The sequence below is a fragment of the Malaclemys terrapin genome, chromosome 19 (assembly GCF_027887155.1).
Source record: "Malaclemys terrapin pileata isolate rMalTer1 chromosome 19, rMalTer1.hap1, whole genome shotgun sequence".
Lineage (NCBI taxonomy): Eukaryota > Metazoa > Chordata > Testudines > Emydidae > Malaclemys > Malaclemys terrapin.
In genome coordinates, this window is record NC_071523.1 from 21,993,305 (window position 1) to 22,017,041 (window position 23,737).

A 23,737-nucleotide genomic window follows, 5' to 3' on the forward strand; every position below is an offset into this window, starting at 1 on the left:
CCTTGTCTTGCATAGCCAGATGATAAAGATCTACCCTAACTCTGGATACAAATTCATCCCCAAATTGCTCAAGGTAGAACAGTTTGTCTTTATTGTTTAATGGATTCAGGTCCACCAGCTTCCCTTTGCTCCCATCCAGATGGCTGACTGGTTGAGTAGGGCTGAAGAAGAAATGGAGGGGGAATTTGAGCTTGTTGTGCATCAGCTATAAGGGATTAATTCTGCATTAGATTGCTCTGTTTTCTAGCATTATATCTATTTATGACTGCCTTCCAGCACACCCCTTCATGACCCTGCAGGTATATGTCACACAGCACCCCTTCACGTCCTTTCAGTTGTCACCCAAATGAAACTGGTTCAAACCATGTACCCCCTTCATGGGGGAAGGGACACCATCACTTGCAGCCACTCTTGTCCCCAGAGGTGGCTCCCTGCTTAGCAGGCTGGCTTTTGTAGATGTATTCTTAGGATCCTAACTCTCCCCTTGCACTGTATAGGGAGCCTAGGCACCTAACTCAGGGCTGTGGATTCCACTGGATGCCAAGGTACCTAAAAGTTAGGCACTGAAAGCTGACCATTGCAACACCTAGGGCCCTTTGAGAATCTAGCCTCCCGTGTAAATGCCTCTCAGGCAGATTGCCTTGCAGTGTAGTCCTGTAGGTACTCCTGGGGGAATTCTGCACCATTGCGCAATGCAGAATTTGTGCGGAATTAATTTTCTGCACAGAATTTCATGTTTTCTCTGCAGAATTGGGGTTGCAGGGCTGCTGGCTGCCAGTAGGGGCCACTGGACTTTGTATTTTTATTGTTTTATAATCTGACAGATATCAATGTTTGTTTTTAAGCTTTTTTCTATTTTTACTTGTTTAAATTTTCACAGTTGCAAGAAATTATGGGTGGGTCAGTCAGTGGGAGGTGTCATACAATATGTATTTAATAACAGTAGACATGAAGATTCAAAAAGATAAAGCCGTATAACTGTTAAAGCACAAATTGCCAATATCACATGTCAAAATATACAAAGTAAGTATCCTTAAATCAAACATTAATAAGTTCTGAAACAGCATTTTTCTTACTTTGTCTATCTGTAAATTTTGATGATTATTATTGATGGAAATATTTTTTTCATTAGTTTGTGTGTGTGTGTGTGTGTGGTGAAACTGATTGTCACACTGTCTGGAGTGGCTCACAACCATGACTACCAACATCAGGGCAGACTATCAAAAAGCATGGCAGAAACCCCAAACTGGTTCTAGGTTCTATAATTAGATTTCACCAACACAGTAACAAGTGTGAATTCCTAAAGCACTATAATGGTCTTACCATGTAGTCACAGACAGTCCCCTTGAGCATTCCAATATATCTTGCCCCCAGGCGAGGTGGTCTATATGATAGATGGTCACTTACACCAAAAATCACATCAATATTTAGGTTACTTTACCCCAGGTCATTTCTACTCAGATCTCAAACCAGATACAACACCTGTAACTAATCCTGTAATAAATTAACTAAAGATTTAGTAACTAAGAAATAAGTTATTTTCAAGGTTAAAACAGGAAACATACACACAAAAATGAGTTTCAATCTTCGATTGAAAAGGGTAAGAAAAGCTTCTATAATTAAGCAGCTCTATAGGTCCTGTAGCGCTGACTCATGCCAAGCAGCATGGGGATCTTCTGCTTATGTTTAGGAATCTTTGTCCAGCAAAGTCCAGACAGCATAAAGAGACCTTCTAGTTTCTTCTTCTAAGGGATTTTTATTCTCCCCGACCCATCCAAGCTGATCGGTGATGGCATAGGCATGGGGAGTAGGGGGTGCTACAGCACCCCCAGGTTTTACACAGGGCTCTGCTCCCAGCCCTGCATGTGGCGTCCCAGCTGCCAGCCCCACCCCCAGGCTCTGCTCATGCCCTCCCACACGGGCTCCCAGCTGCTGGCCCCACCCCCACTTGTGGTCCCAGCCTCGGCCCCCTTACCCGTGTCCTCCACTCCCGGAGACACGGCCCTGCTCCCAGCCCCATCTCTAGGATGTGGACAGGGGTAAGAGTGCTGGTTTTCAGCACCCCCGTTATTAAAAATGTTCCAGGGCCACTGGGTGATGGGATGAGTTCACGGGCAGGCTTCCCCTTCCTGGAAGGAGTGAGGAATGCCATCAACAAGCTCCCTGTCCTTCGATGCTACACAATGCCTCATTTGCTTTCAATGGGCCATCTTGCATGCAGGAGGAGCATGTTACCTTAATTAATGCTCCTTTTCCTGTTTGGTGAGTTACACAATTACAGAGTTTTACAATACAAACACTCAATGTAACTTCATACAATGGGCTACAGATATAAGTGGGATTAATACACTGCAGCATCCTATGAGCATTCCATAAAGTCTAAACACATTCTTATAACACTAATATCTATTTTAAGTATACCAACCCACAGGTAAGTCAGACTGGTTTCCAGCTATACATTCTAGCTATCCTTGTAACAAACCCCGATGCCAACTCTGTCCACATATCTATTCAAGTGACATCATCATAGGACCTAATCACATCAGCCATACCATCAGGGGCTCGTTCACCTGCACATCTACCAATGTGATATATGCCATCATGTGCCAGCAATGCCCCTCTGCCATGTACTTTGGCCAAACCGGACAGTCTCTACGCAAAAGAATTAATGGACACAAATCTGACATCAGGAATCAAAATACTCAAAAACCAGTGGGAGAACACTTTAACCTGTCTGGTCATTCAGTGACAGACCTGCGGGTGGCTATATTACAACAGAAAAACTTCAAAAACAGACTCCAAAGAGAGACTGCAGAGCTAGAATTGATATGCAAACTAGACACAATCAACTCCGGTTTGAATAAGGACTGGGAATGGCTGAGCCATTACAAACATTGACTCTATCTCCCCTTGTAAGTACTCTCACACTTCTTATCAAACTGTCTGTACTGGGCTAGCTTGATTATCACTTCAAAAGTTTTTTTTCTCTTAATTAATTGGCCTCTCAGAGTTGGTAAGACAACTCCCACTTGTTTATGCTCTCTGTATGTGTGTATATATATCTCCTCAATATATGTTCCATTCTATATGCATCCGAAGAAGTGGGCTGTAGTCCATGAAAGCTTATGCTCTAATAAATTTGTTAGTCTCTAAGGTGCCACAAGTACTCCTGTTCTTCTTTTTGTCAATACTCAGAGCTGCAGCTGAAGTCAATGGAAGTTGTGCTTTGAATATGTACAGAGCTATAAAAATGCCAAGCACTAAAAAAAAAAAAAAAAAAAAAAAATCCTAGATTTCTCAAATTCAACACCCAAAATTACAGCACATCCTTTACAGGTTGGGCCATAAAAGGGATGTGCATCAGTTCTCCATCTGTAAAGCGGAGATAACAATTTACCTCAGAGACGTTTAGCAAAGATAAAGTAATTTATGTGTGAAGCATTAAGCTACAATGCAGATGAGCGTCCAGGACGAGAAAAGCTCATGAGGAAATTAATAATCCTATATGCGACGCAGGGTTTAATTGTAGTAAATTAGGCAGGGGCCACACGCTGAATGCTAGTGAATGAAAATGAATACTGAGCAACTTCCATTCAGAGAGCACTGTTCACCCTGTGCACTGACTGAGGCAATGTCCTGTGGAAAAAACAGTGTATGATTAACGTAAGAACATAAGAGGCTGCTGTCATGGGTCAGACAATGATATATCTAGCCCTGTCTCCGGTTTCTGACAGTCACCTATACCAGAGCTTCATGGAGACTATACAGAAGAGAGCAATTATGGAGTGATCCATGCTTGTGTTCCACTCCTGTTCCCAGGTTAAACAAGACCCGATTTACGCAAATTCACACTTACGGAAAAAGTTCCATAAGCCAGAAATAGGATTTTTGAGTTGCAGAAATTGTTGCGTAATGTACAGCTATATGCTTCTGACTTACGCAAAATTTGAGTATATATATATATATATATATATATATATATATAGCGAGAGAGAGAGAACTGGAAGGGACCCCGAAAGGTCATCGAGTCCAGCCCCCTGCCTTCACTAGCAGGACCGAGGAGTTACGCAAGGCTTTCCAGAACGGAACGATTGCGTAAGTTGGGGGGTGTCTGTATAGGTTTAGGGTGGCCTTGAGAATGGGATTGTGTCCCTGACTATCTTTGCTAATGGCCACTGATGGACCAATCCTCCATGAGCTTATCTAGTATTTTTTTTAAACCCAGTTATATTTCTGGCCTTCATAACACCCACTGGCAGTAAGTTCAACAGGTTAGTTTTGTACAAAAGGACTTTCTCTTGTTTGCCTATTAATTGCTATCAGGTGATCCCAGGTTTTTGTATTGGGGGGAAGGGTAAATATCACTTATCTATTCACTTTTTCCACATCACAACTTCATATACCTTTATCCTATTCCCCTCTTACTCATCTCCTTTACAAGCTGAACATCTCCGATCTCCTTTATCTCTCTTCCTCTGGAAGCTGCTCCATACCTTTGAACATCTTTGTTACCCTTCTCTGTATCTTTTCCAGTTCCACTATATCATTTTTGAAACAGGGTGGCCGAAACTGCAGTGATATTCCAGGTGTGGGCATATCATGCATTTCTATAGTGGCATTATAGTATTCTTGCTGCAAAAAAGGCAAACATCATTCTGGGCTGTATTAGCAGGAGTGCTGTAAGCAAGACACGAGAAGTAATTCTTCTGCTCTACTCTGCGCTGATTAGGCCTCAACTGGAGTATTGTATCCAGTTCCAGGTGTCACATTTCAGGAAAGATGTGGACAAATTAGAGGAAGTCCAGAGAAAAGGAACAATAACGATTAAAGGTCTAGAAAACATGACCCATGAAAAAATTAGGTTTGTTTAGTCTGAAGAACAGAAGATAAAGGTTACATAAAAGGTTGTTATAAGGGTGCGGGGGGGGAGGGGAGAATTATTCTCCCTAACCTGTGAGGATAGGACAAGAAGCAATGGGCTTAAATTGCAGCAAGGGAGATTTAGGTTGGACATTAGGAAAAACTTCCTGTGAGGGTGGGTAAGCACTGGAATAAATTGTCTAGGGAGGTTGTAGAATCTCCATCTCTGGCGGTTTTTAAGAGCAGGTTAGACAACCACATGTCAGGGACGGTCTAGATCAAGGGTTCTCACACTTCATTGCACCACAACCCACTTTTAACAGATTACTACAGGACCCCAGGCTGAGCTCGCCCAAGCCCCCCCATGCTGGGTAGGGGGTCGAAGCCCAAGCCCCACTGCCTTGGGTTGGGGCAGGGATGTGTGTGTGCAAAGGCGAAGCCCCAGGGCCTATAACCTGAGTCCCACCAACCAGGGCGCCCCCAGCAAGTGTCAGGCCCATCCTGGGCTTGCAAAATGGGGTCACACCCCACTCTGGGGTCCTGCCCCACAGTTCGCAAACTGCTGGTCTAGCTAATGCTTAGTCCTGCCCTGAGAGCCGGGGGCTGGCCGGCATGACTGCGCCAGGCCCTTCCGCGCCTACGGTTTTGTTAGGCGGCTGCGCACGGAGCCGTTTTCAGCGCCCCGGGGCTCTGCGGGGCAGTCACGCTAAGACAGACCCCGCGTTCCCAAGGCACCGAGCCCCCGCCAACCTCGGCAGCCATTTTGTTCCGCTCCCGCCCGTTCCGCGAGCCGAGCTCCCGTCAGCGCGGCCCCAAGCGAGCGCGAGTAACCCGGAGCCGGCTGGAGCCCCGCCCCGCCCCTCTCGCTGGCGGGAGCAGCGACCCGCCTGCTGGGCCCGGCCTGCGAAACACCAAACCCGGGGCAGCGCCGCCGCCAACCCAACCAGCGCGCCTGTTGGACTCGCCAATCAGAGCCTTTGTTTAGGGTTACGCGAGGAGAAGGCGGGGTCTGCTTGTTTGGAGCCAATAGACGGAGCAGAAGGCCGAGTGACAGCTGTCACGTGTCTCGCCCTTCTAGACTCATTGATTGGATACAGGGTCTGTCAGTTTAGCGTTATTCATTTTCCGTTGGCTGGCAGAGCTGTCAGGGTTTTGTGTCCCCCATCAAAGCCCACTTTCTTTTCCTCGTGAATGGCTAATAGAGCTGTCAATGAAACGATTCCACTGTCTGATTGGTTATGGGAACTGTCAGTTAATGCCCTCTTGCCCTCTTCAGGACCTCCCTATGACTGGTGAGTGGCTGTAGAATGTGTCAGTGCAGTGTTTCTCCTCTCTGATTGGTTATGCGGGCTGTCAGTAGGGTCCTTTCTCTCAAATGGCCGCCTCCTGTTGTCGGTGATTGGCTGTAGGAAGTGTCAGTTTGGAGGCTCTCCCAATGGGCGGCCCGGGGTGGGTTCGGTGCGCGCGGTGTGGCCGGCCCGGCGGCGGCGGCGGCAGCGGGAGGAGGCGGTGGCGCGCGCCTGGATCCCGGTCGCGAGGAGGCGGAGGAGGATGTGGCGCGCGGAGGGGAAATGGCTGCCGAAAACAAGCCGGAAGGTGAGAGCGCGGCGGGGCCGGGGCCGGGGCCGGGCCCGTCCCCTCAGCCCGGCCGGGGAACGCGGCGCATCCGCAGGGCAGCTCCCGACCCCGCGGCCGGGCCGCGCAGCCCCGCGCCACAAAGTTTGGCGGTGCCGGGCGGAGGGGGGCGCGGCCCAGTTCGCCGCGACGGGCGCCCCCGCGGGGCGGGGCAGGGAACCGGCCTCTGCCGTCAGGGGAGCGAGTCACGGGGACACCCACCTCGGTGCTACTGGTGAGGGAAGGGCACCCCATCCCCCACCTCCGCCATTGGCCCGGGAGCACCCATCCCCCACCGCCCACCACGGGCACCCGGCCGGCCCCGGACCTCACCTGCGCCGGGGGGGGGCGCCACGGGCACCCCACTGCCCCCCTGCGCGCCATGGGGGGGGGCGCCACGGGCACCCCACTGCCCCCCTGCGCGCCATGGGGGGGGGCGCCACGGGCACCCCACTGCCCCCCTGCGCGCCATGGGGGGGGGCGCCACGGGCACCCCACTGCCCCCCTGCGCGCCATGGGGGGGGGCGCCACGGGCACCCCACTGCCCCCCTGCGCGCCACGGGGGGGGCGCCACGGGCACCCCACTGCCCCCCTGCGCGCCATGGGGGGGGGGCGCCACGGGCACCCCACTGCCCCCCTGCGCGCCATGGGGGGGGGGGCGCCACGGGCACCCCGTCCCCCACTGCCCCCCTGCGCGCCATGGGGGGGGGGCGCCACGGGCACCCCACTGCCCCCCTGCGCGCCATGGGGGGGGGGCGCCACGGGCACCCCGTCCCCCACTGCCCCCCTGCGCGCCATGGGGGGGGCGCCACGGGCACCCCGTCCCCCACTGCCCCCCTGCGCGCCATGGGGGGGGGGGCACCACGGGCACCCCGTCCCCCACTGCCCCCCTGCGCGCCATGGGGGGGGGCGCCACGGGCACCCCGTCCCCCACTGCCCCCCTCCGCTCCATGGGGGGCGGCCACGGGCACCCCATCCCCCACTGCCCCCCTCTGCTGCATGGGGGGGGCGCCACGGGCACCCCGTCCCCCACTGCCCCCCTGCGCGCCATGGGGGGGGCGCCACGGGCACCCCGTCCCCCACTGCCCCCCTGCGCGCCATGGGGGGGGGCGCCACGGGCACCCCGTCCCCCACTGCCCCCCTGCGCGCCATGGGGGGGGGCGCCACGGGCACCCCGTCCCCCACTGCCCCCCTGCGCGCCATGGGGGGGGGCGCCACGGGCACCCCGTCCCCCACTGCCCCCCTGCGCGCCATGGGGGGGGGCGCCCCGGGCACCCCGTCCCCCACTGCCCCCCTGCGCGCCATGGGGGGGGGCGCCCCGGGCACCCCGTCCCCCACTGCCCCCCTGCGCGCCATGGGGGGGGGCGCCCCGGGCACCCCGTCCCCCACTGCCCCCCTGCGCGCCATGGGGGGGGGCGCCCCGGGCACCCCGTCCCCCACTGCCCCCCTGCGCGCCATGGGGGGGGGGCGCCACGGGCACCCCGTCCCCCACTGCCCCCCTGCGCGCCATGGGGGGGGGGCGCCACGGGCACCCCGTCCCCCACTGCCCCCCTGCGCGCCATGGGGGGGGGGCGCCACGGGCACCCCGTCCCCCACTGCCCCCCTGCGCGCCATGGGGGGGGGCGCCACGGGCACCCCGTCCCCCACTACCCCCTTCCGTGCCATGGGGGGGGCGCCACGGGCACCCCGTTTCCCTCTCTTCCTTTCAGCGCTATGGGGGGCCGCCACGGCCACCCGTCCCCCACTGCCCCCCTTCGTGCCATGGGGGGGAGGCCGGCTACGGGCACCCCGTCCCCCACTGACCCCCTCCGCGCCATGGGGGGGGCGCCACGGGCACCCCGTTTCCCTCTATTCCCTTCAGCGCTATGGGGGGCCGCCACGGCCACCTGTCCCCCACTGCTCCCCTCCGTGCCATGGAGGGGGGGCGGCCACGGGCACCCCATCCCCCACCTCCCCCCCTCCGCCCTGTGGGGGGGTGTGTGGCCACAGGCACCCCGTCCCCCACCTCCGCCCCATGGGTTGGGGGGTGGCCACAGGCACCCCGTCTCCCACCTCCCCCACTCCGCCCCATGGGTTGGGGGCTGGCCACGGGCACCCCGTCCCCCACTCTGCCCCATAGGAGCGGGGGGCCGGCCACGGGCACCCGTCCCCCACTTCCTTCCTCCGCCCAATGGGGGGTGTGTGGTCACAGGCACCCCGTCCCCCATTCCCCCTCTCTGTGCCATGGGGGGGGCAGGCCACGGGCACCCCATCTCTCACTCTCTTCCCGTGCCATGGGTGGGCCGTAGGAACCCCATCCCCGCTTCATCTGTTCATCATGGGGGGAGGGCAGGCTGCAGGCACCCCTTCCTTTCTGCCATATGGGCAAGGGCAGGCCATGGGCACTCAATCCCCCACCCTTTCACCATACAGCGGAGGATGGGCTGTGGATACCCCAGCTGCATCCTCACCCCCGTTCCCCTACCATGGGGGAAATCTTTGTCTAAGAAACAATAATAATGTACATTCCCTACACTCTTCTCTGAGGAGAGATTCTTGGGAAAGCATGTGTCCACCAGCCCTGGACAGGGCATGTATACCACTTCAGTGTGAGGGAGGGGATGGCCATACAAAATGAACTTCCTCACTTCACCACGTGAAAAGGTATAGGATGCATGTTCCACCACCGTGGGTCATTCTAAGCCCCACAGTGGGGGGAGTGCAGGGCAACATTTGCTCCCAGCCCTGTGTGAGAAGATGACAGGCAATATATATGAGACCCATGTAGGAAGGGGAGGATATGGGAGGCACAGCTCCTGTTTCGGGTGCGAAAGAGAATGTGCACATGTACATACCCCTGTAAATGGGAAGGGCTGGGCATACATGTGCTCTCCATTTGGGGCAAATACAGGGCATGCTTTTGTGTGCACACACCTGTGGCAAAGGGCAGGCCATGCATATGTACACCCTCCTGTTTGGGGGAGGGACTTATTTATGTTTTAATTATTTATTAAAATTAACCAATTCAAGTCTGCCTATTTATGCACATAACTGGCTTATATTAATGTGTTTTATTGTTGCTGTTTTCCTCTTCTGCTCTTCCCTGCTCCTTGCCATTGTGTGTTGAATCTTGTGTTGTTTTACCTTTTATTGTACACCTTGGGGTGGGAACTGTGTTTTTACTCTTTTCGGTACCGGTCACAGTGGGGCTCTAATTAAGCTGCTACTCTAATATAAATACTAAATAATCTGAGCATGTTTGTGCTTGGTAGTATCTGCTGATGGGAATGGTACACTATAGCATTTGGAACTTTCCTTCCAATCACACCAATTGACATTGTATGTGCACACTCATTACACCCCTCTGTAGGCAAGGTAGAGCATTTCGGCCCTCAAGGGGTTGGCCAAGTATGATGTGGTCAGTTCTCCACAATGTGGAGGGCAGGCCAATTACAATTTGCGCATATAAAGAAATGGTCATGGTATGTGCACACATTTTTAGGAAAAAGCTGATCGCCATATGGGGATGGGTCAGGACGTGTACTCCTGTCATGAGTTACAAGTTCTTCAGAGCAGGGACAACTATCTATTTGTGCTTTGCTTCTCATAATGTGGCCCTGATCCCAGTTGGGACATCTGGGAGCTATCATAATATGCATAGCAATAATTGTGCTCATCTCGTGGGAGGGGGCAGGGTGTGTGCTGCTCATGGGATGTAGGAGGCAGATGCTGTCCCTATGTTGCATAGTCCATGGGGAGGACTCAGCAGATTATACACTCTTTTCTCACTGAATGATGATGGTTACCCAGTGGAATGAAAAGAGCAACTGTAGGAGGATCCTCCCATGTGAAAAGTGGTGCATCTCCCCTTACGCAAATGCATGCACGTTCTCCCCACCCCCCACACACATTGTACTCCACCCCTAGGGGGAAGGGACACCATCACTTGCAGCCACTCTTGTCCCCAGAAGTACTGCAATTAAAAGTGCCTATATGAGTGCTGAGAGGGTGAATATGTTCTCTGTACTGAATATACACTCTCTGTGTACGTTGTTACTTATGTATACATATGCACATGAGTTGGGGGTGCATGAACCCTTTCTAAACTTTTAATATGTTCTTAATACACCTCACTCCATAGCAGGAGATTGCCATGTGCACTCTCCTTTCCAGCACAAGCAACTAAGAATAAAAATGCACATTCTCCTCCAATAACTCGCATAATGAGTTGCATGCATAGACCATTCCTAAGTAAAGCCCCGTGATGAAAGGAGAGCATGCTGACTACACACCCTGAGGAGTAGGCTACATGCTTTTCCCCAGCACTGTTTAAACAATGATGGGTAAAGTCAATACATAGAAATCAAATAAATATGTCACTCTTTTGGTTAATTAGGAAAGATAACATGGTTTTTGGGGATGCCAAATAGATAATTACATTTTTAGGTATTGGAACAGTTTAACTATTTTGTGAAAGGTGCTAGTGAAAAGGTATGCTGTCAAAGTTCCAGTCCTTTGGAGGGATTGTCTGTCCTTTCAGGTTTAGAGCTTCTGTTGTTTTATTATTAGAGCAAGCCAATAGGGGGTGATGAAAAGAAGTGGGCAAAGAGTGTGAATCCACAGAGTAGGAGGGGAAATATATTGGGCATAGGGAGAGACATGACAGTTATACCCCCCTGAAATAGAGAAATCCTATTTTGAGAGAAAATAAATAAGGGTTCAATAATACAATATTTCTGTATTCTCACATTTTTTAGGTTGTAGATTTATACAAAGACAACTTAATTTTGCTATTGGATACTCCAAAAGAGATTGAAAGTTATGTGGATAACATAAAATAGTAGTTAACTTCATACTTAGAGTTGCTTTTTGAAATTATTTTAGAAAAAACGCACAGTATATTTTACATATGAAGGAAAGAGTTAAAGCATACAACTCTTTAGCTCAAAGTTGTTCTATATAATACATTGTTGAAAAACAGAAGATCCAAGATAAGGATTTTTTTATTGCATATCCACAAGGGGGTAGTGATGTACCGTCTAAGATATTTGTAGTAGAAGTGCTAGATAATCTTTTTTTGAAACACTTTAGATTTACAGATAAAGGTGGTGTATTTGCATTTTAACTTAATAAGATCTTCTTTTAAAAATGTTTATTGGCAAAATTCTTGAGTTTAACATGCTGCTTTTACATTGTAGAAAAATAACCATTTATTACTTTTGAATGGTGGAATGCACTTCCCACTACTGTGATTTACATATGCATATGTGATTGCCAGGATTTGAGTTCTAAATCAAAAGTGATTTTTTTGATGTATAGTAATTTAAAATGTTGAGAAATACAAGTTGGAAGTTGGGATCAAGCTGGGAACAGGCTTTGTGAAGTTGGTGCTGTGTCTCTAGATAAATTCGTGGCGGATAGACCCATCAATGGCTATCAGCCAGGATGGGCAGGGATGGTGTCCCTAGCTTCTGTTTGCCCATTCCCAGCTTCTGGCAATAGGGGATGGATCACTTGATGATTCCCTGTTCTGTTCATTCCCTCTGGGGCCCCTGGCATTGGCCACTGTCAGAAGTCAGGATACTGGGCTAGATGGACCCTTGGTCTGACCCAGCATGGCCATTCTTATGTTAGGTGTAGAATGTGAACACCTTACATAAAAAAGCCTTAAAGAGACAGCTCAAAGTAAATTCATGTGAGCAGTTGTTTTTTTCCCTGGTTTTCTTCATTGCATACGTTTGTCAAAAACAGTTTCATGACATATTTGACACCAAATTGTAATGTAATTCATCCACAGTGCCCAGAGAAGGAAAACAAATGGTGGTGCTAAAGCAGTATGCGGTATAATTTATTATTTAATATTGTAGGAACCAAAGACATCAAGAAGATTAGGGCTGATTGTGCTAGGAGCTGTACAGATATACTACTGTTCTTCTGTGACAGAACAATGAATGGTAATCCAGGTAGGGGCCTCCATTTTGCAGGGGAGGGAAGAGAAAAATAGTTAGTTGATTTACCATTACAGGAAATAACAGGTTACAGCTTTCTTCCAACGTGTAATATAAAACATTACATTTACTGTATCTAACTTTAAATTAATACCTGATAATAAATATTAAAATAATTTCATAAACCCTGCTAATTTGAGGCTATGGACAAAGTATATGCTTTGTGTTCAAGTCTACCTTGAGGAGACAGTGGTAAATACTCTTTACTTCATCACTTCTGACTCTTTAGTGCTCCCTTTTCCCTGAGGAAAGTTGTCTTTATCTCTTTCAATAAATCTTAGCTAACTTAATGTGTGTCTTCTGGAATATTTTTTCCTTATATGCTACTGTAGCTTGGATTACTATCTTTTTGCTATTTGTGTGTGCAGTACCTGGCACAACGAAGCCTCAATATACTACTGCAACATAAATATTAAATTACATAATAGGTAAAATGAATAAGAGTATGTTGTTAGCTTAATCTTTCATTAATCTTTTTTTGATGCTCCTGAATTCATTACTTCTGTCTGGTGTGCTGTGATCTAGAATAGACTGGGCTTTATTCTTTTCTCACTTACATTGGTGTAGATGATTAAGTCCACTGAAATAATAAAATCTAAACAATGTAAAACTGATGTAAATGAGAGGAGAGTCAGACTCTATATCTTCACTTGAATATTAGAATTTTCTGTTTAGTAATCTTTAATTCATTTGTCCCCTTTCCCTTCAAGATTTTGTGTGGGCGTGTAGTAACATTTTCCCCACATACCCTGGTTTTAGTATTGAGAGTATGTAATAGGTTTAGCGATTTCATATAGGTTAATAGTCATTAATCTTAAAGCTGCTGGTATGAATTGGGTTTTCATTTTGTCTGTCTAGTGTGACTTTTTATTATGTTTAGTACAGGTATCTTCTTTAATTTCTTATAGGCTGTTAAAATCTCTTCGGTTGAGATGAATGACCCACAAGGTCACTCATTCTTGTAACTTACTACTGCATAAGAGCTATTGTAAATATCCTCTTTCATGTCCCATATTTGAACTTTTCGATTTTGATGTTGAAAATGAATGCCTTACTTTAGTCTATATTATGTTGGTTAACTCCTATATCTGAGTATATCTAATTTAAGGTGGACTGAGAAGTTCATTCCAGAAACCCAGATGATTCTCAGTCAACAATTTCTGTGTGTACTTCTAACAGCAACTGTACATTGTAATTCAGTGAGTTGACCTACTTCTGTAATACATTTTTAAGAAGTCAAGGTATGAAATGTTCACTTTTTAAATGCCTGAAATTTAAACTCTGCCTTTCAAAAGTTTACATGTGAGCCATTTAAAAACACAGTTGTATGAAGACAAGTATTACAGCAGTGGTGCTGTTAGCCTGAGTATAGAACCCAAGTCTTACTCCCTTCTTTAACCTTTAAAATTATTTTTAATTATATATATTGAATTAGTTGTGTCTGAAATAAGCTCTGTTAACAGCCTTGGTGACTGATTTCCATTTCTGTACCACAGCACTAGTACAGCATCAGTATTACAAGCTTCTCCACACCGTGCTAACTTGAAAGGGACCCTCCTGTGAAGATCAGAGGGCAATTCATTCTACAGACCTCTTCTCATTCAGTTTTCCCTTGAGACTGATAGTAAGAATGGGACTGATGTGTAATTAGCTCAGATTAGTAGTGAAAGAATGTTATCATCTAATAGCCATTTGGAAGTGTACAGTTGTCCACATCTGCAAAACCATCACCGTGGACATGCTTGTTAGTAAAAGAGAGGACACTGGTTGCCTTGGCGTGGAAACTGAAGAACCCTCTCACTCATAGATGTGTTGTTTCTGGGGCAGGATTGAAGTACGCTGCAAGGGTGTGATCAGAATTCACTAGGTACTTTGGTAATACAAATAATAAATAACAACATATTACAACTGCTTCCTGTGCTGTATCTCTCCTATTGTTAAATGGAGAACTTGAGTCTCCAGGATGTTAACATGGCACCTTCAACCAGCACTGAATTCACTTTAAAAAAAAAAAAAAAAAAAACATGAACAGAGAACTGACAGCAAAACAGATATGTTTCTTTCTATTTGGTTTATTCTTCTGAATAGTTGAGGAAATTGGCATATCCCAAATGCAGTAGAACAGTGTCTATGTGTTAAATTTATCTGGCCTGTTATTAAACTAGTATTCTTACTCCTTGTCCCAGTTCAGTTATATTATCAAGGTGGTGATTATTTATTTTTATAGCTATTAATTCGGGCAGGATCAGTAAATATGATTGTGATGGAGATGTTATACTAACTAAGTAACTCTTAGAATACTGTTACTTCCCTTACTGCCAGTTAAATGAATGTTTAGGAGAGTGCCTGCAGCAGTCAAAGGGTTTTGGCTTTTGAAATATTTTCTATGCAACCTAATATTTATATTAAAACATGAAAACAAAGAAAGAATATAGGGGAAATCAGAATCAGCAATGTTGTTAACAGGTGGATACAGATGATTGTGGTTCGTTTATAAGCCAACCCTCCCCTTCCCCCTCCCCCCCCAAGATGGATAAGTAAAAATGGAAATTTTTTATGACCCATTCATAAGCTGATCCTATCATTCAGGGGTCGGCAAACTTTGGCTCCAGGGCCATCCGGATAAGGCGCTAGCGGGCCGAGACGGTTTGTTTACCTGGAGCAACCGCAGGCACAGAGGTAAACCTAAGTAAACAAAGTGTCCCAGCGTGCCAGCTGCTTACCCTGATGGGCCGGGACAGCAACTGGTGGGGAAATTTTTTTCGGGGGGGAGAAGCTAGGGGTCAGGGGAGTAACCCCTGTGACCACCCCCCACATGACCCCATCCCTTCCCACCTTAGCTGGGGCGGGCCAGGTGAGGATGTCTCGTGCCTGGCCGGAGCTGCTCCGGCAGGCTGGGCAGCGTGGCCACAGCCTGCTCTGGCAAGTCATTCCACCTTTTCCAAAATATGGAAGACAATTAGAATTTCCGTATGGGGACAATTCCTCTCACCCCATACAAAATTAAAGTTAAGCCATGTCTACAGTAGAGAGCTTACAGCTGCACAGTTGTCCCGCTCCTGTGCCACTGTAAGATTGTTCGTGCTGATGGGAGAGAGCTCTCCAGTTACAGCCCAACGAGTGGCGGTAGCTTTGAGTGGGAGACTGTCTCCCAGTGAAAAAGCGCTGTCCACACCGGTGCTTCTGTCAGTGTAACTTGTGTCGCTCAGGGGGGTGGTTTTTTTCACACCCCTAAGCGACATAAGTTATTCTATCAAAAGTGCTAGTATAGACATAGCCTTAGTCTCGTAAGTGAGAATTGCATTGGGGAAAAAAAAAACCCTGCTAGGTTCTTCTTATAACTGAAGCTTTCCTATTTTCCTTTTGACCTGCTAGGTGTTAGAGAAGCATTAACTTAATATATGTGCTTCTCAGTCACTTCAGGCTGTTAGTTTTAAATATGGCTCTTGTTGAGTGACTTTATATTGTAGTTAGATTTTTGAGATACTGTGAATAGAGCAGATTTAATCAGTTTTTGCTTTAAGGGAGAACATCAACTTAAAATTTAGTCTATTTAAAAAAGGAGTTAAAAGTAGTTTCAGGTTCTGCATCTGCCCTTGAGTTCTCCATTCAATGTTTGTGGTTTTACAGTCATCTTTTTTTATGTTAAAAATGTTTTTCTTTCCCCTACTACTGTATGACAGACCACCCAAACAATAGGGGAAACAGATCTGCTGATTGTACCAGAAAAACTGACTACAATAGAATCTCACAGTTATGAACGTCAGTGTTATGAACTGACCAGTCAACCGCACACTTCATTTGGAACTGGAAGTTCACAATCAGGCAGCAGCAGAGACCTCCCTAAAAAAACAAATACAGTACAGTACTGTGTTAAATGTAAATTACTAAAAAAATAAAGGGAAAGCAGCATTTTTCTTCTGCATAGTAAAGTTTCAAAGCTGTACTAAGTCAATGTTCAGTTGTAAACTTTTGAAAGAACAGCCATAATGTTTTGTTCAGAAGTGTTCATAACTGAGGCTTTACTGTATTTACAGAGTGTTCTCAAATGCATAAAATACACTAAAAATTAATGTTTTTTCTCAGACCTTGGTTTTATAGTACTTCTACATGTAACTTTTTCAACAATAATAGTTAAAAAGTTTTATTTTGAAATTTATCCCTTTGAGATCTGAAACTCTTGACCTCTCTTGGGTGGAGACCTTCATCTCTCCCTCCTTCCTGGGGATTTTCCAGGCTCCACAGTTCCCTGTCTACACTGTGAATTTCCCAGAGAGTCAGACTGCATAAGCAGGCCTGCTTTGCCTTCACCTTAGAGGCTATAAACTATATAAATTGCCCACCGTTGCCCATAGTTAAAAGTTACCACACAGCCCTTTCTAAGCAAGGACATTTATTTTTAAGGTGAAAGTATTAGAGAAAACATATTAAGCTTACCAGAGATCATCCAAACCCAAACAAGGGCTCTCGTAGGATTCAGTCCTTCAAACCACACCAAGTGGGGTGTTGTAGTGCTTTTTTTTGTTTTGTTTTTGAGGTCACAAGTTTATAACACCTGTTCAGAAGAACCCTCTTGAACTGTGCATTCTTTCGTTTATGCAGTTTGGGCCTTTGATCTTTTCCTCATGAAACAGGTGATCACCAGACCAAGATCCCCTCCTCAAGCTGAAGGTTCAAAAAGCTGACTTGCATAACCAGAGGGGGAGAATACATTTGCCTACTCCTCCCCTAGAGATGTCCCAGGAAACCCACTTAACTTTCCATAAGTACATTCTTGTGTGTCACATTGTTTCAGATGTTCCTTTGAAGCTCCTAACACTTCCCAGTGTTTACCTTGGTCATGTCTCCCCCAGTGGAAGTCAAATACAATTCCTTGATACATAAACTTTCCATTTTTTATACAATGGATTCCAAAGCTACTTGAACTTAATTCAGTAAGGTTTTTCACAGATATTGCAAGAAATTGCCCTGGATGTCACAGAATACTTTGTGAAATATTGTGGCTACAGGTAATTTCAGTCAGTCTTTTGTTTTCAGTGTTTTTCTGTTTAAATTAAGAGTGCCTTCTGTTCAATATATTTTATTTTCTTTGTTGTTGTTTTTTTCTCAACTCTGCCTCACTCATCTTGTTTTCTTTTTTCTTCTCCTTCTTTTCCTTTTCTTCATCCTCCTTGTTGTGCATCTGCACTAAATTTAAAACATGTAGGGATGCCTATTGAGATTATGCTCTTCATTGCAAATACTCCTACAGTTCTGTTCCTGAAGCACTGCTTGAGAAACCACTCCTCTCCCAACTCAGTATGTATATGCTAAGGGTTTATTGGGGAAAGCCTGTGGCATTGGAAGATCAAAAGCAACACTGTGTTTATTAATGGGGAGTTGATGCCTTTCACCTTCTTGTCCTCGAATGGATAACTACACCTTTCTCTCCTAATGGATTCTCCATTCAGATTGCTGAATCTGGAGTCTCTCTCTGTTTGTTCACAGAGGAATTATTGACTAGCGATTACAGTATAGGACTTGGAGTTATGAGAATAGATTTTCCTGAGTGACAAAAGGAAAAAACGCATTTTGGTTTTTGTAGAGATTAGGTTTTGCAAAGCCTAAGACTAATAGAAATGTTTCCATGAATTTTTAAAACCAAATGAAACCAATTTAACTGAGATGCTGGCAGCATGTTTTGCATTTTGTGTTGGTGGAACCCTAAAAGAGTAGTTGATTAGCCCATTTTCTTTATTCAAGTTGGTAGTGAGTGCCAAATAGTTAAAATCTATTACTATAGACTGTTAACCTCTTAACACTCTTAAAAAATAATTGTTTTAGAAAAGGTTAAAAATATTTTTGAAAAAAAATCTTCCAGTGCTCTTTTACCCTGTGTGTGCTTCAATTTCCTCATCTGTAAAATAAGTTAATGGTTCCCTTCCTTGCCAGAGTGTAAGGACTGACTTACTTTTATTTTCTGTAAATGCTTTGAGATTTTTGGATAATTACTTGTACTACAGCAGCTTAGTAGATGTACATACTATTGGAATATTAAAGTATATTTATACAATTCATCCTATTTGTTTTACCCCATTATTCCTAGTTATGTATCTTTCCTAAATAATGTCTCCTCCTCCTTGGTTTTAACACCTTTTAGCTATTTGTAGGCTCCTGGCTCTTCTACAGTTGTCACTTAAGTAAAATATACATATTTAGTTCTTTTAATCTTCACAAGTCATTTCTTCCATCGTCCTGATAATTTTTGTCATTCTTCTCTGAACTCTCCTTCTAGTGAGCTATTTTATTGGTCAAGAGTGCCCAGAAGAGAGAATATTATTCCAGATGCAGTTATTCTAACGCTTTGTGAAGAGATTATATTATTTATTTTGTGTTACAGTAGTGTCTTGGGGCCTCTATCATTGATCAGAATTCTGTTGTTCTAGGCCCTATGAAAACACATCATAAAAAGATGGTCCCTGCCTCAGAGTTTTAAATTCAAGCTGAAGATGAGACAGGAGTGGACACTACAGACAGATGGATCACAAGAAATAACAGTCAGACAATACTTATTAGCATAATAAGAACATAAAAATGGCCATACTGGGTCAGACCAATGGTCCATCTTGCCCAATATCCTGTCTTCCATCAGTGACCAATGCCAGGTGCTTCAGAGGGAATGAAATAGAACAGGGCAATCACTGAGTGATCCATCCCCTGTTGTCTTACTCCCAGCTTCTGGGCAGTCAAAGGCTATGGACACCTAGAGCAGGGAGTTGCATCCCTGACCATCTTGGCTAATAGCCATTGATGGACCTATCTTCCATGAACTTATCTCATTCTTTTTAGAATCCAGTTATACTTTTGACCTTCACAACATCATCTGTCAATGAGTTCCACAAGTTGACCATGCATTATGTGAAGTAGTACTTTTGTTTCTTTTAAACTTGCTGCCTATTAATTTCATTGGGTGCCCCCTAGTTCTTGTTATGTGAAGGTGTAAATAATGTTCACTTTGTCCATACCATTCATGATTTTATAGACCTCTATTCTATTCCCCTTTTGTTATCTCTTTTCCAAGCTGAAAAGTCCCATTCTTTATAATCTCTCCTCATAAGGAAGCTGTTCCGTATCTTTGTTCATTTTTGTTGCCCTTCTCTGTATCTTTTCCAATTCTAATGTCTTTTTTTAAAGATGCGGTTACCAGAACTGCGCACAGTATTCAAGATGTGAGCATGCAATGGATTTATATATTGGAGTTCTGATATTTACTGTCTTATCTATCCCTTTCCTAATGGTTCCTAACATTTTGTTAGCTTTTTTGACTGCTGCTGTACATTGAGCAGATGTTTTCAGAGAACTATCTACAATGAGTCCAAGATCTCTTACTTGAGTGGTAACAGCTAATTTAGAGTCCATTATTTTGTATGTAGATTTGGGATTATGTTTTCCAATGTGCATTATTTTGCATTTATCAACATTGAATTTCATCTGCCATTTTTGTTGCCCAGTCACCCAGTTTTGTGAACCCTTGTCAGATTTATTTGTAGACTCTCGTATCTCCTCTGCTCTGTGTTTTCTGTGTGTCTAAATCCAAAATTGTATTGGCATTTTTTGTTGCTTTATTGCTTTGCACATGTGTTTAGTTTGCTGTCCACTATTATCTAGAGGTCTGTTTTTAGCATTATTGCTTTTCAGGTTTTTCCTTTCCACTGACTCTTTGGATTTTTTTTTTTTTTTTTTGCTTAAGTATTATTTTTATTTGTCCATCATGTTGTTTTTTACCCCTACTTTCAATCTTACTAACTTGCTTTGCAATATTTTTTTCAATGGTGTTTTGCTGTTTCTTGATCTTCAGAGGCATTTAAAAATCCATGTAACGTACTTTTAACTTCTAGGTCATTATTCATTTCAGGGATAGGACACATGGAAGGTAGTAACTGTAGTCTTAGTTGTCTGGGTTCTGGAGCATGTTCTGGACTTTGCATAGCTTTAATACAAAGGTTGCAGTAACTTTCAAGGAACTAATTCCTTTAGGGAATTCTGGTGACAAATTATGATGTTAGAACTTGATGGAATTAATTAGATAACTTGACTGTGTCCTTATATTTGAGATAACTATATGCTGGGCTAAATAAACTCAGAGGCTGGAGTGTTTTTTAGGAAACCAACTTTGTGTTAAAGGTGTTTGTCCAATTCATAGGGAGCATTGCGAATTCTTCTGATTACACTGTAATATGCTCTTTATCTTCTCTTGTCTGTGGCTTTTATTCCCCATATTTCAGAACACTGACTCCCTCTGCTGCTTAGGGGAAGGATTGGTAGCTTCACCCATGAATAATTTTATGTTGTTTTAAATGCTTCAGTATTTTCCTGTTCTGAAGTTAATGGAGAACTGAATTTGGAGAGGGTATAATAACCTGACCAGTAATCAAGCTGTTGTTGTTAAAATTGAGATAGTATCTAAAATAATGTAATTTAAAGTTAGGGGGTGGTTTAACTAAAGGTGGGATTTAATAAATAAATAAATAATTTAGTTAAACTGGTGCAGCTTTGTGCATGGATCAGTTTATATCCATAATTCACAGATGAAAGTTAAATTGATATGAATGTATACATGTATGTTTGCTGTACTTCACTTCAACTAAATTTGCTTTTAAACCGATTGAAGTTAAACCACTGCAATTCTTTGTAAACAGGGCTTATCTATTATGTGTTTGTGGCTTAACCTTCCTCTAGGGCAGGATATTTGAGAGAAGTGGTTGAATGGGATAACAGATCAAGGGCTTGAGAAACAGAAGTAGCATTTTTGTCAGAATATGGCACTGTCCTTATGAGGACAGTAGCCAGACAGCACAAGGATTTGTGTACTTTCTACCTAAGAAGTAACTTGCAAATTAGATCCCTTTAGCCAGGCAGGATGTGAGGATTTGCCAAAATTCATTTGTGGGTTAGCAGCTGTCCAGCGTGTCCGTTCTCTGAGACAATTCCATTTCAGTATAATTCCATTTAACTCACAGTGACCCACCAGTGTGGATTCCAGACTGTGAAAGATTTAAAATAGCTGGAAAAAATTAAATAAAAGGCTTATTTTGGAACTGATTTGAAATTATCAAAATAGTTTAATGTAATTATTCGTTCATATAGTAGGTGAGCTTACTTGGGGGAAAAACAAAACACAAACCTAACACATGCCAAACACATCTGTGCAATCATTTTCCTTTGCACACTTATTTACAAATGGTAAATATTTGCCAAATTCTTTGCCTAATTTTTTGTCTATTAAGATTGTGTTCTTTTAGGGCAGAGACCTTATCTTGATACATGTCTTTAAAGCATCAAGTACATTTCTGGCACAATGATTGTTGTGAATTTCACTACTTCACCAGGTTTTGTACAGAAATGTGGTTAGTTTTGGCTTTACCACAGCATAGGAAAACGGAGCAGCAGCAGAGGTACTGGAACAGTTTGTCTGCAGACTTAAGAAGGCAGTGTTACATCAGTTACGCTCGTTCATGTTTGGAACATTATCTTTGCAATCATAAGGACTACAGATTTAATTGTTTAAAAATAAAAGCTTAGTTTCTGGAGATCCTGATGGTATTCACCCTGGAAAGCTTCCCACTTGTCCTGGGTGATTTAGCAAGTAGACTTTTTAAGCCTATATGTTGGTGTCCAGGGTTATCAGTTACATTTATTAGCAGTACATATCCTGCAAAAGTTAAAAATAAGTAAAATAGCTAAAAAAAGCAAGTTTAAATATATGAACTTATTATGCCTTTTTATATGATTATATCTTTTTACCTTGCGAAATACTAATACTGTGAAATATCTTGATGTTAGGTGGTTAGGTTATCTGGAATAGATCTGAAAATAGTTTGCTCAGAAAAGGTAACCTTGATGTTAGAGGCCAGTTTGCTTTTTATAAGGGGCTATTTCTTTGATGGATGTGGTTTAAATATAGAAACCGTTGCATCAACATGACATCCAACATATGTATGCAGTCAAATAAACCCTTTTTTTCAATCTGTTTTATAAATAGTGTATTTCTTTTCTGTTCCCCAGCTCTTCAGTGTGTTAAAGGCAGACACAGTTATTACAGCAGTTATTCAGCTCTGCACGTGTTTTTTATTTTTGTATGCAATAATTTGTGATTATGTTTAAGAACCCTGTCACCTGTTTCAAATTTAAACAATAACCTTATGGTTCAAGGAGCTAAACATAAAGCTGATAAGTGCTGTTTTAATTGTATTATTTGATACCAAGTTACTGATCAAATTGGTTACCATGGAAGTTTAGCAATTTGAAACAATTCTACTGAGTTTTCAGAAATAACCACATACAGAGTTAGATATTAACATAATCAGTGTGATAGATTTGTGTCCAATAATTTTGTTTTGATTTATCTCAGGACTTCACAATTATTTGGGCTTATAGGGAATTCACAAATTTGAGATTTGAGTCTAAACTAATCCAAATTATTAAAATTTGGGTAAATTATATAAATTTACTGTGATTAAATGAAGTCATGTTGAAAAGTTTTTCACTCTTTTTATAGTCATTTTTTGGAAAATCAGTGTCAAATGCTCAAAGATTCAGTTTTTAAGGTGAGCTTATTTTTTAAGGTGGGGTGGGGTTTTCAGAAGATCCTGAAGGATTTAGAACCACACGTCCAACTGAGCATCAATGGGATTTGTGCTCCTAAATACTATAGGAAATCCTCTGAAAATCTCTGAATGTTATCGTGGTCCCAACACATGAAAATATTAACAGACTTTATGGGTTATTTTTCTTGTGAAGAGATATGAAATATTAATTTTAAGTGATTAATATGTCAACAACTGCTAATTACTTCAAACAGCAATGGTTAGATTTACCTTCCCATATACCTAGGTACTGTTACACTGATGGAAACTTCTGCAAGAATCACTTTCTAGATAAATAAGGTTATCTCTTTATTTCAGTTTTATTCTAAAGACACCCATCCAAAAATCTGGATATGGTGATTAAATTTTATTGCAATGTTCAATTTTTGATATATGTTAAACAGCCTCTTTGCAAAATTTTCACTCCTTTTGTCGTCATGCTGAGGTGCAGTTTGGAAACTGATCTTCTTTAAAATTTATTTATTACCAGTTGAAAATCAGGTTTATAAAACTGATATATTTGTGAGTTTTATAGGCTTATCCTGTTTGTTTGTATAGTATAGAACTGTAGGCAAATCAGGAGTTGATCAACCCATTTTTGTATTCTGAAATTACACATTGCACTGATAAAACTCTGGCAGTTAAATTGTC

At 44.2% G+C, this 23,737-nt stretch overlaps 1 pseudogene; it reads left to right on the top strand.

The window, feature by feature from the left end:
• Window positions 1-6,315: 6,315 nt before the first annotated feature.
• The window catches only part of LOC128826002 (calmodulin-binding transcription activator 1-like), a 65,006-nt pseudogene continuing 47,584 nt past the window's right edge, over window positions 6,316-23,737 (top strand).